The sequence below is a fragment of the Tamandua tetradactyla genome, chromosome 11 (genome assembly GCF_023851605.1).
Source record: "Tamandua tetradactyla isolate mTamTet1 chromosome 11, mTamTet1.pri, whole genome shotgun sequence".
In the NCBI taxonomy this organism is placed as follows: domain Eukaryota; kingdom Metazoa; phylum Chordata; class Mammalia; order Pilosa; family Myrmecophagidae; genus Tamandua; species Tamandua tetradactyla.
The window spans coordinates 87,453,488-87,466,172 of NC_135337.1; the positions used below are offsets into that span (position 1 = coordinate 87,453,488).

Below are 12,685 nucleotides of genomic sequence, written 5' to 3' on the forward strand. Positions count from 1 at the left end.
GAGAGATAAAGGATATGACTAATTTTTACATAAATGGGCATTTCCAGTCTGATAGACATGCTATAATCTATGATTCATTCAGAAAATTAATTTCTATATCTGTGTTTTGATCTGTTTTTGACAGTCCAATGTTGTCTCTGAGACCTAGTTCTATACCTCCTACAATATGCAAAGGATTTCCAACACCATTCCCTCTAAATATCTGCACATGTCAAAAATATATTATGATAGTATATTTCTTATTCTCATGTATTCCTGAGAACATTATGCCAGGTGCACATATTTAACTGTACTTAACTTCTCCAGTATATTATAAAACCCAAGGAAGCTGAGACTACACTGGCATTTTTCAGTGTATGTTTTCACAGAGATTTCTGAATATCTGTGCATTGTATAGAAACTATTTTAAGTACATTGTAAATAAACAATTAGTTTATTTACACAAGGAAGGAAACTACCTGTGTGATCTTTTGTCTCTGGCTTGTGCTGCTTTGACCTCAGATGATGTATGGTAAAAATTCTTGGCATCTACACTCCCTGATACTTTCCTGCAGCCTCTACCTTAATTTCCAACTCACCTGCACAGTAGCTCTGAGATGGTCTGTGTGAAAATCTGAATTCCTTCCTGGGTGGCTGGTAATGGAGCCTGGAGATCTGTCCCCAGACCAGACAAGGAGAAGAAATCAATTATCTGTCCCCCAGCCAGATTTAAGACCCCAAAGATAAAACAATGTCCCAGCTACCCAGCACTGTACAGGATAAGGGACAGCAACAGATGGGGTTATTTACAGCTTTCCTTTAGCTGCTCATTTGTGTATTTCCCTCTGTCCCTCATTAGCACATTTCTCTCTGTGTCTCTCATTAACATATTTCCTGGTCACTTCAGTCATGAGCCTTTTTTCCTCTTTCGGACATTGTTCAGGAGACAATGGAAATGGGTCCTGCTCACTCCCTGTTCCCAAGACAGCAGGTTGCTCTAGATGAATACAACTTTACTACTCTTTCTCCTCATGGATTCTGCTGCTTTGTATAGCTCTAACCTTCTAGCACATTTCCCATGCATTGAATTAATTCCTTTCTGTTAATCCATTGAATTAATCCCTGAGTCTGGCATATATTTAGGGATTTTCTCTCTGAGTTCTTACAAAAATCATTCTAGAAGAGAAGTACTATTATGGACCCAAAACTAAATCTGCATGACTGAGTGGTATTCAAATTTTATTATCTGATTAAAGTTTTGACCAAGGTAAGGGCTGGGGCACTGTTGGAAACTCTACAGATGTTTCCAGTTCCCAGTCTCTCATCCAGTGGATCTCAACAATGGTGATTCTGGCCCCTGGACCTATATTAAAATGCCTGGAGATATAATCTGGACGTGCTGACATCAAATCTGTTTCATTTCAAAGAGAAACCATTTTACAAGTGATTTTTCTTGTTTTGGTATTATAAAATACTAAAGAACTTCCAGCATACTGAGCTAGATAATTTTTTGCAACATAGCAGAATACAATGGATTTCCTAGTCTACTTAGCTCTTTTTTTAAAAAAAATTAAGTACTTCCATTGGATAGAGGAAAAGCTAAATGGCACCACAAAGCAGCGCAAAATCATTTCCCAAGTGTGAGATATATACAAACAAAAGAACTAGATTGTGAAACAAGTCAATGGTAGAGAAAAACATATAAAAAGAAGCTGGGGCAGCGCCATGGTTGCTCAGTGGTGAGTTATCGCCTGCTGAGCTGGAGACCCCGGTTTGACTTGCCAATGCTGGAAAAAAAAAAAAGGAAACAAAATGGTAGGCAATGGTGTCTCCGTGACAGAGTCTCGTCTGCCATGCTGAAGACCCGAATTTGATTCCCAGAGCCCACTCAAGCCAAAATAAAAATAAAAAAGCTGCTGTTGATTAAGAGAACATTTACAGACCTAATAAGCAAATTTCATGTAACCTTGTTTGGCTCCTGATTCTAAATTAGGAAACTCATCTAGCTAACATGGAATTGATCCTATCTTCTTTTTGAACCTTAAAAAAACCCTGGTCATAATACAAAATATAACTGTAAAAAGCTTGAAAAGATGGAAAGTTAGACTGGCTAGGGTCATGAGGACTTGAAGAATGACATGGCAGTGAGTTTGCCTCAAAAATATCCTGGGTAAGGGGGCTAAAGAAGTCTGTCCCTGAACCAACAGATAAGACAAGATAAAAAAAAAAATCTTGTGCCTTGTAGTGAAAAAAGAACTGGTCAGTGAGTGGCTAACAGAACAGAAAACCTCAATGGCATACCACCAGTCCTGCTCTATCTAAATGCCAATGGAAAAAAAAACTGCCACTCTTATAGCCTGTAATATCAGAAGCAACCTGTGGACAGATGAATCTCCATCTTGACCTGGTAATTGTGCAAGTTGGCCCTCTATTTCCCCTATTATGTTCAGTTACTACAAACAGGATGCTAAACCTCCACTCCCATCTAGTGTCAATAAGGCAATGTGAATTGACATTTCTTTCACAGGCATGGTGTCAGCAGGGAAGAATGGACAGCTGAATTTCCACCCATTCTGCCCTCATTCCTCCACTGCTGTAAGAGGCAAGATGAAAAGAAACTAGTCAACACACCAATTCCTCCTCTCCCAGGTTGGTGTCAGCAGAGTTGAATGGGGAGCTGATGTTTCACTCCTACTCAGCAGCAACAGGGTGGCACGATCAGCCTTCTGCTATAATCACTAGCCCCCTCACATTTGCTATTGTCAGTAGAGACCAGGAGGGGAGTAAAATTTCATTCCCACAGCAGTAAAGGGTTGGAACACTGCCCCTTTATTCCCCCAGTGTCACGAGCTGAACCCTCAGCTGGGACTGCATGTTGCACACAGGGTGACTGCATGCCAACAAACAGGACTAAATGGGACCAAAAGTCTCACAACAGAATACTCAAAATGTCCAGGACACAACAAGAAATCACTCCTTATGCCAAGAACCAGAATGATAGCAACTTGAATGGGAAAAGACCATCAATAGATGTCAGGTCAAGAGACTCAGATGTTTGAATTATCTGACAAGGATTTTAAACCAGTATTCATAAAAATGCACCTATTTTTCAGGTGCTAGTTTGAGGTCATGGTAACAGACAAAGTTACCATCCTCCTGGAGCTTACATTCTAGTGCACATGGATCTTGCCATGTCCATCATTAACTTTTGCTCAAATCTTGACCTTACTCTTCATTTTTAAGATCTCTTCTGGGCAGATTCTGTTGACTGTGAAAGCTTTATAATTGGGTTTCCTGCTGAGTATTCACATGATAATGGTGACTATTAGATGTCTGCTTCAAATACAGACCACGTACATATGACCATAGGTTTTCTTCAATAGAACTCATTGCTGAAAATCTCACCTCATTCTGAATTCTTAAAACACTACATTTCAGAAATATTCTCCGCTGTGTGGATTTTCTGATGGAAATGAGATGTCTGATTTCTGAAAGATACCTTTTCCACACATGACACATGTATTGGTTTTATGACATTTATTATTATCTGGTAAACTGGAACGCATGAAGTCTGACTAAAGCCCTTAGCACATACAAAACATTTGTGTGGATTCTCTCCAGGATAGACTCTGATGGACTTGATGACGTGAGGCCTGAACGAACGTCTTAACATAAATGCCATATTTATAGAGTTTTTCTGCCACGTGGACTCTCTAATGACCTTGGAGTTACAAACTGTGACTAAAGCACTTACCACATGTCACAATTTTGTATGGCTACTCTCCTCTGTGAACTCTCTGATGATGGTGAAGTTTTGAAACCAATTGAACTCCTATCACATGGCTCATATTGGATGCTTTCTCTCCTGTATAGATTGTCTGATGGCCTTGATGATATGATCTCTGATTAAAGCCCTTATCATATGCATCACATTTCTATGGCTTCTCTCCCATATGAAATTTTTGATGGGCCTTAAACTTGAAATCTGTCTGGAATTCTTACCACATGTCTCACATTTGTAGGGTTTCTATCTGGTGTGTATTCTCTGTTGAGCATTAAAACTTGAAATATGACTAAACCTGTTACCACATGTCTCACATTTGTATGGCTTCACTCCTATGTGAACTCTCTGATGAGTATAAAGATTTGAAATCCTAGTGAAGCCCTTGCCACATGACTCACATTTACATGGTTTCTCTCCTGTATGAACTCTATGATGAGCTTGAAGACATGAAGTCCTTACCACATGTCTCACATTTGCCTGGGTTCTCTTCTGTGTGGATATGGTGACGGTCTTGAAGATGGCAATTATGGCCAAAGTTCTTATCAGACACATCACATTTGTATGGTATATCTCCAGTGTATATTCCCTAATGGGCTTGGAGATATGAGTCTTTCCTGAAGACCTTACAACATACCTCACATTGATTTGGTTTCTCTCCATTGTGAACTGTCTGATGAAGACCAGAATTCATATCAAATAACCTATCAGAGGTTTCCCATTTTTATGTTCTACTTCACTGGGGTGTGGGCTCTCTGATGCTTCTCAATATGTGATGTCTCATTGAAAACTTAATTATAAACATCATATTCACAAGATTTCTCTTCAGTGTTGTACAATTGAAAATATCAAGATCTAAGCTATGACTGAGCCACTTTGCACATCTGTCATGATAACATGGCTTTGCCCTTGTTTGAATAAGTTCATTGGTTGGAAGAAAGGAATTCTGATTGAAGACCTTAACACATACCTGATATTTGAAGGATTTCTCTCCCCTGTAGACTTTCTGATGAGTTTGCAGATGTGAACTCTGACTTATGCTCTCACCAAACCTATCATTCCTATAGTATTTCTCCCCTCCCCTGTATGGACATGTAGCTGAATGAACAGCACAGAGCTATAGCTGATACCCTTTCTTCATGCAATACATATATGAGGCTTATCTTGGAGTGCAATTGCTGATGAAGTCCAAGGTTAGAGCCAATGTTGACACTTTTCCATTCTCATCAGAAGTTTCCACCCCTGAGTAGACTGCACTATGCTGGGATGATTTCAAGTCTTTTCCACAATTATTATGGTTAAATGCTTTCACTCTTCTAGGTACTCCATGAACATCACGGTCATGATGGATCCTCATAAAACACTTTACACATTTACACAGTTTATTCCTCACATCCATTAGTTTGGTGGCTCTCTGTCAAACACCTTCTTCCAAAAATCCCAGATAGTTCAATTTGGGGACTCTATTTTGATTCCCACAGGAATTCTCTCCTTGGAACTTCATTACAATGTTATAATCATCAGAGACCTGAACGAATTCCCCTGTCCACAACTGACAGAGGGGATCACTTTGTTTTAGCAATTTGGATGTATTATATTGAGAACTTATTGTCCAATTTTGATTTTTGGTCAACTTACTTGAATATTGTTCTTATATCACCCAACACATATGGTCTTCATGTCATTAAGAAATGCTACTTCTTGAAGAGTCTCTATCTCACTTTTACTTCTCTGTCCTAAATGCTCATCTTGAATTTCTGACTTTATCATCAAAATTTCCCTTCTCTCCCCAAATGTAATATATCTGGCTTGAAGGGTTGATATCCCACAGAAAGCAATTTCCTAAAATTCTCCACCATCACCATTTGGTACAATATCCTCTCAGCAACATCCAGCAGCCCAAGTTCCTCCTTGGTGAAGACCACAGCTACACCCTTGAATGTCACTGACTACTGGAATCATCATTTTCTCTTGCTCATTTGGAGGAGGTAAGAGTCCTGGTAAGGCAGAGCTCACACAGGGGTCTGATATAAGCCACCACACTCTCAAGCACTAGAAGTACCTCTCTACCCAGGTCTTAATATAAAAACACACAAAACATAATGCTCTCTTGTAATTATTTAAAAGTCTTAATTTATGCTGATATTCCTTTTTCTTCTTTTATCAAGTTTTCCCTTTTTATTCATTAGAGAACTTGTGGGTTTACAGAACAGTTGTCCCTAAAAAATAGGATTCCCATATAACATGCTATTATAAATACTTTTCGTGGTGTGGCATATATGTCTTGACTTATGAAATTTCATTTTTAAAATTGTATTATTTACTGTAGCCCATGATTTAGATGAGGTTTCATGGTTTGAGTTTTGCAGTTATTTGAATTTTCCTTAAGGTTATATTTTTATACCATATATATAACCTAATATTTTCCATTTAAAACCCATTGTGATATATATTTCATTGCTGCCCATTATGTTCTCTGTGTTGTGCTGCCATAACTACCATCCAATATCAAATTTCTTTTCATGCCATAGGAGCTCCGTGAATTTTAGCATTCACTCCCTGTTCCTTACTTCCACTCCGTCCTCCAGAAAACTATATATAAGATACTCACTTAATGATCTTGCTTATTCTAATTATTCAAAACAGTTAGTTCAGTTATATTATAAAAACAGGGAAATGTCTTTAGGAATTTTGAAAGAGATTACAATCACCCTCTCTCCAAATTTATCCTTAGACTATATGTAAGTTTGGCATCCACCATTCAGTGTGCATGATATGGTGTGAGGTCAATAGGATGGACTGGCCCATAGCAGCTATTTATCCCTCCTTACAGTTTGTGTTCCTGTTCTCCAGGAGGCACAGTGCATAAGTGATCACTACTTCTGGGAAAAACTTCCTACTACCTGAAGTGCATAAAATGCAGCATGTTGTGGTACCAAACATTTCACTGTTTATCTTCTTGATTATACAATGTTCCTGATGATAGCATAAATATTGCCTTTCTTGGATGAGCTGTTTTTTTATTGTTTTCTAATTCCAATTCCTAGGAAGAGATACCTCTAACTTCTTCTGCAATGTCGACAGTACATGTACATGAAATTTCTTCAGAAAATTCTTAAAGACATTTATTCAAAAAGATATTTCTGCTTAAAGAAAATAAGACATGCAAATAAAATACGAGATTCAAAAAAATGATTCCAAAAACAGATCTTCTAGGATAAGAATCTGAAAATTGATATATCATCTTGTACATGAGGGCAACAATGAAGCACTTTATTTTGTATACATGTACTCTTGTATGTCTACCATTTGTAAATCTGGTTCACAATATATTGTTTATATGCATTTCTAAAGAAGGTGCCTGGGATGAATTTGGCAAATTTTTATGTGACAAAATATTTTATGATTTGAGAATCATAATTCAATAAGTATGGAGTATGATGGGTCTTTTAATTGTCAGAGATTTACAAACCCTAAAATGAGCTGACAAAGGAAGAATAAATTCAGGGTTTATTGACAGATAACTCCAGTCAGTGACTTAAGACCTACTGTGAATGAGCAGAGACACATCTCTATGGAAACCACCTAATCAAATGGTCCCACCCACAATTGGGTGGTTCACATCTGCATGGAAACAACTTAATCAAAATGATTCCACTAAAACAACAAGTCTGCTCTCAAAGACTGAACTATGGAAAAGACCATAGCTTTTTGTTATTACACAACAGCCTCAAACCATCACAGGTAGCAAGATTCACACTTGCCCTGGTCCTAGAGCTACATGGAGGGGAAAGACCTGTGAATGAAATGCTAACATGCACTCTGAGATCGCAGCACCTATGTGGTCTTAAAAACCCCATGCATCAAATTTAAGTTTAAATTATCCTGTCTTAGCAATGACAAAATAAAGTCAAGGGTAAACCTCCCTCTTCCACCTAGGCTTTTAAGATTTCTTACAAATATGTGTCTGTCAAGTTAAATAGAGCAGAATTTGAAAGTCACCAGTAATGCTAAGAAAACAAGGTACCATGACCAATAGCTGGTTGAAAATCTGGCAGGGAACATAAGCCTTTAACTGTTTCAGATGTAGAAATTATTCAAGCACCAATCATGATATGACTGTTTGTAATTAGTTTGGAAAAACTAAAAGGAATCTTGTAAACAAATATAATGACCCAATCATATTTCAAAATGAACCAAATAGAATATCTACTGTTGAAATAAACACTGATGAAAAGTAAAAATTTCTGTGAATTGGAACTAAGAGAAAATTTACTGAATAGAATCCAATAACCCCTCAAGAAACAGAAATTAGGCAATAAATACATTTATATTTTTAGGCTTTACCTGTATCTCTTTTTTTTGTGCCCCTCAAGCTACTGTTAGTAAGGCACTCCCTGCCATTACATTTCTGTCCCATAGCACACCAAGAAAACATCTTTGGCTCATTGATGTCATTTTTTCATGTTTCCCACCTAGATAGTAGATCAATACAAAATATCTGCATTTTGTAAATTCAAGGAGATGAAATAGATATGTAATTTCAGTTTGCATGACATATTTTAGAGCTACATGTTCTTCTGGAAAAGTGATCTGAAATGAAAATGAGAACGTTGGTATAGGTAGAAGACCATGAGGAGTTGCTTTCCCAGAGCATCTAATAGATATTGGTACTCCATGATTGGCTTTTCTAGGAATCTCAAATCTTGGCATAGGTGGAAGGATTCATGGCTCCTGTTTTTAATGGACACACACTTTGACACTCTCTACATTTTTATGGCACATTCTAAGAGACATAGACTCTATTACTGCTCTTGGAGTTTCTGAGCTTAAATTATATTCCCTGGACTTGTCAATGTTATTCTGACTTCCCCTACAATCGAAAATTAATCTTCCAATAGAAAACATACATCTTTTGTAAAATTTTGCATAGATGGTCCCTAGTAAATGATTCCTCAAGTTACTCAAAGGAATATATTTGAAAAGGGCAGCACTCAGTCAAAATGAGTCTTTTCTTCTTTGTTACATGCATTTGATAGTTTGAAGGTGGAAGTCAAGCCCCCCATTTCTCCAAGAAAAATAATAGTATTTCCCTCTGTAACCTGTGTTTATTGCCCCCCCCACAAAAATTCGTTAAGTTTTCTTTAGATGAAATCTATGTTTTAATGATGTGCTTCAAGTCCACCCTTTAGAAAATTTGGTGACTTTTTCTTCAAGAATAAAATGCGTTATTATTTTTATAAAAAATGCTATTTTAGTCTAAGAATTTTAGATTCTTCAAGAGTAAAATTTAGTTTTCCATGAAAACAATTGCATCCCCTCAGTACACAGTGAATCGTTTTTGTTATCAAATATTTTATGGGTTCAGGAGAAGAGTAGAATTATCATTAAAAAGCCAAGAGGATTATTTTATCTGAGGAAAAATTAAGAGTGGCTAGATGGTAATTGAAGTAAAGATTGAAGTAAAGAATTGGATTATATGGCAGAGCTGTAAAGATCTCTGTCATTCACTCAATACAAGTTCTACAAAACACCTTTCCTTGTATGATAGAAAGGAAACAGAAAAGTCTTGGGGGATTCTTAAGGACATCCTATCTCCATCTCCCCTAAATCATACTCACAGGATAAAGATATTTGATGTCCACCATGCAGTTCACATATGGTGTCAGGTGGGCAGGATGGGCTGGCACAGAGCAGCCATTTCTTCCTCCTTCTGCTTTGTGTTCTTGTTCTCCAGAGGATGGTGAACTAGCAGGAGTATTTCCTATATAACTGATACTTATGGGAACTGCTTCTTTATCACTGAAGTGCAGAAAATGCAGCATGTTTGTGGACCCAACAATATGGGGAAAATCTTCTTAAATATACCATGTTCCTGATAATAGTCTAAATATCACCTTTCTTTGCTAGGCTGTTTTACAGTATGTCTTTGCATTTTCTACTTGAAATACATACCTCAAGCCTCTTCAAAAATGTTGAGATAATATGCCTACTAAATTACTTCAAAGATTATTGGAGATTATTTTCAAAGATATTTCTGCTTAAAGAAAATAAGACATACAGGTAAACTATTGGATAGAGGGATTGATTTCAAAAGCGCATAACTGCCTGATAAGAATCTTGGAATATATATATCAACATGTTGGAATTTAGGACATTAAGGATGCTATGTACTTTGGATAAAGGTGTACAGCTACTGTACGTATAGTATTAGCAAATCTGAATCACAATACATGTTTGTAGTCATACCTAAAGCAATTGTCTGGGGAAGAGTTTGGAAAACTGTCTGATTAATTTGATAAAATAATTTGTTGAGAATCAGAATTCAATAAATGTGGAGTTTGGTGGGTTATTTAATTGCCCTGAAGAATTTTCCAAAAAAAAAGGAAAAAACAAGCTGAGGGTTTCAATTCTCAGGTTAAGCTACAATCGAAAACAAAAATTTTTCAGGGCAGCATGAATCAAATCTCCTTTATCTGTAAACAACAGTTCTGATGTGGGTATAATTAACAAAGTGAGTCTGATTCTACGGCTTAATGCGTTGCAAATAAATGAATTCATTGCTTTGTGAAAGAATGAAAAGTGAACAAATAAATAAATAACCAACATCTTTTTCTTCTAAATTGTCCATCAGCTCTGAACAATCTCTAAACTTAAAATGCCACTCTAATTTGCCAATCAAAGAGATGGTTCTGGGATCAGGTAAAGAACAAAATGTTGCCTTATTCTACTTCCCAAAAAAGACAGTAGGTCTGCTGAAAACCATGCTATTATTTCCTAATATCTGAGATTAATAGTTTAAGAAGGAAAACCTGGAATGGGCAAAATACCCATGGTGCTCCTGAGGATCTATAAATGGGGACATTTTACCCTATTAAGTACCGTGTGAAATTTCCTGGTAATGGCCCTGCTATTGAAAATAATTCTTAAAGTGCTCAATTATATCACTGGAAGACTCCCAGTGATGAGTGAAATCAGCAACAATTGAAGAATCAGGGGCTGTAATGTCTATCATACCTTCAACTAACTTATGTTGCAATTGTGAAAGGAAAGTCATATGAGGCAATTAACACAACCTTGACAACAGGTATCTCAGCATTTAAATGACTAATGATTTTCACCAAAAGCATATAACACAGTACTGCTTGATTTCTTCTCTCAGGGACAGCAGTACAACTTCATTCCTCCAGCAATTCCCATAATTTTATATGTGCCAAGTTACATGTAATAAATAATTGCCAGCAAATATTCAGGCATAGGAGTCCAGATCAATACTGAATCCTAAGAATATAATCAGACAGGTCAAATGATTTAAAGAAAATATGAAAATGCAGGTGTTTTTGGTGAATAAAAAGTAAAGAGACAGAATTTTGGAAATTAAACAAACATCAGATTATCTTTTCATATATTGATAAGAGTACCTGATTAAGGTAGGGTAGAATTAACCTTAGTTAATGGTTATCACATTTCTAAGCTTGTGACAAAGGATTCCTTTACAGAGTAAATCTTTACCTGCTGGAAATTATTCTTAAGACATGCTTTATTTCCTTTTTTCTAAGACTATAGATAAAGGGTTCAGCATGGGAGTGACCACTGTATACATCACTGAAGCTATTGCAGTTTCCCTTGTGTTTTGGGTAGCAGCAGAACTCAGATACACTCCAAGACTTGTACTATAAAACAAGAACACAACTGAAAAATGAGAGCTACAAGTAGAAAATGTGTTATACCTGCCCCCAGCTGATGAAATTCTCAAATGGAGGATACAATCTTAGAGGAAGAGAAAAGGATCCCAATGGGTGAGATAAAAACCAGAATTGCAGTTGCAATATACCTCACGATTTCATAGAGGAATGTGTCAGAACATGCAAGTTGCATTACCTGATTAAGCTCACAGAAGAAGTGGGGTATTTCCAACTCTGTACAAAAGGACAACTGCAAAAACATTATGCAATGTAAAAGAGCAGAAAAATACACAATATCCATGATGCCAGCAGCAGGAGACCACAGAACCTGGGGTTCATGATGACCATGTCCTGCAGAGGATGACAGATGGCCACATAATGTTTGTAGGCCATCACGGGCAGGAGAAAGAAATCTAATCCTTTAAAGACCAAGTAAAAATGCATCTGGGTAAGGCAGTTTCCATAACTTATAGTTTTGCCCTCTGTGTGGATGTACACCAGCATCTTTGGGACAGTGGTGGAGGTGAAATAGATGTTTGTAAAAAACAGGTTAGCAAGGAAGAACTACATAGGTGTTTGCAGGTGGGGGTCAGAGATGGTGGCCAGGATGATTAGAAAGTTCCCAGTGATAGTGACCAAGTACATCATCAGGAACAGAACAAATAAGAAGGGCTGCACTTCTGTGTGTTCTGAGAGTCCCAGGAGGATAAATGCTGAAAGGAGTGTTTTATTTTCTGATTCCATGTAGTTGATGAAACTGCTAGAAAAGAGCACAGAGCAATGCAAATCAGCCACAAGCAGCGATCACCAAATTAACATAAATGTATCTGTATCATAAATGCATCAAATTTATTAATTGCTTAATTAATATATATAGATGTAGAGGTCCTTACGTGAAAATATCAAGGAAACCATTACTTCTACTTCTCCTTAATGCTGTTACTGCTTGACTATCCTTGTCCATAATTGTAAAAAATTGTATAAAGGCAATACTTTTCAATGCAAATGGTTTTAGATGCTATTTTATTCACCAATCACTTTGACTACTTATTTAGTATCATCTGATATAAATGTTAGGTACATGGGTATTTGTAATGACAGTGCAATATTTTGAATGCAATTAATATTATCAAATTATAAAATTGAAAATGGTTGGAATGAGAAATTTTGAGTTATATATACACTGTTACAATAAAAATTAAAAATAAAATTATTCTATCTTCATGGATAGGAAGACTCA

At 36.8% G+C, this 12,685-nt stretch overlaps 2 pseudogenes; both read right to left on the reverse strand.

Annotated features, from left to right (window-relative positions):
- Window positions 1–4,006: 4,006 nt before the first annotated feature.
- Window positions 4,007–9,585, reverse strand: LOC143649227 (zinc finger protein 112-like; annotated as a pseudogene).
- Window positions 9,586–11,268: 1,683 nt separating this feature from the next.
- Window positions 11,269–12,189, reverse strand: LOC143649229 (olfactory receptor 7A10-like; annotated as a pseudogene).
- Between the last annotated feature and the right edge of the window lie 496 nt (window positions 12,190–12,685).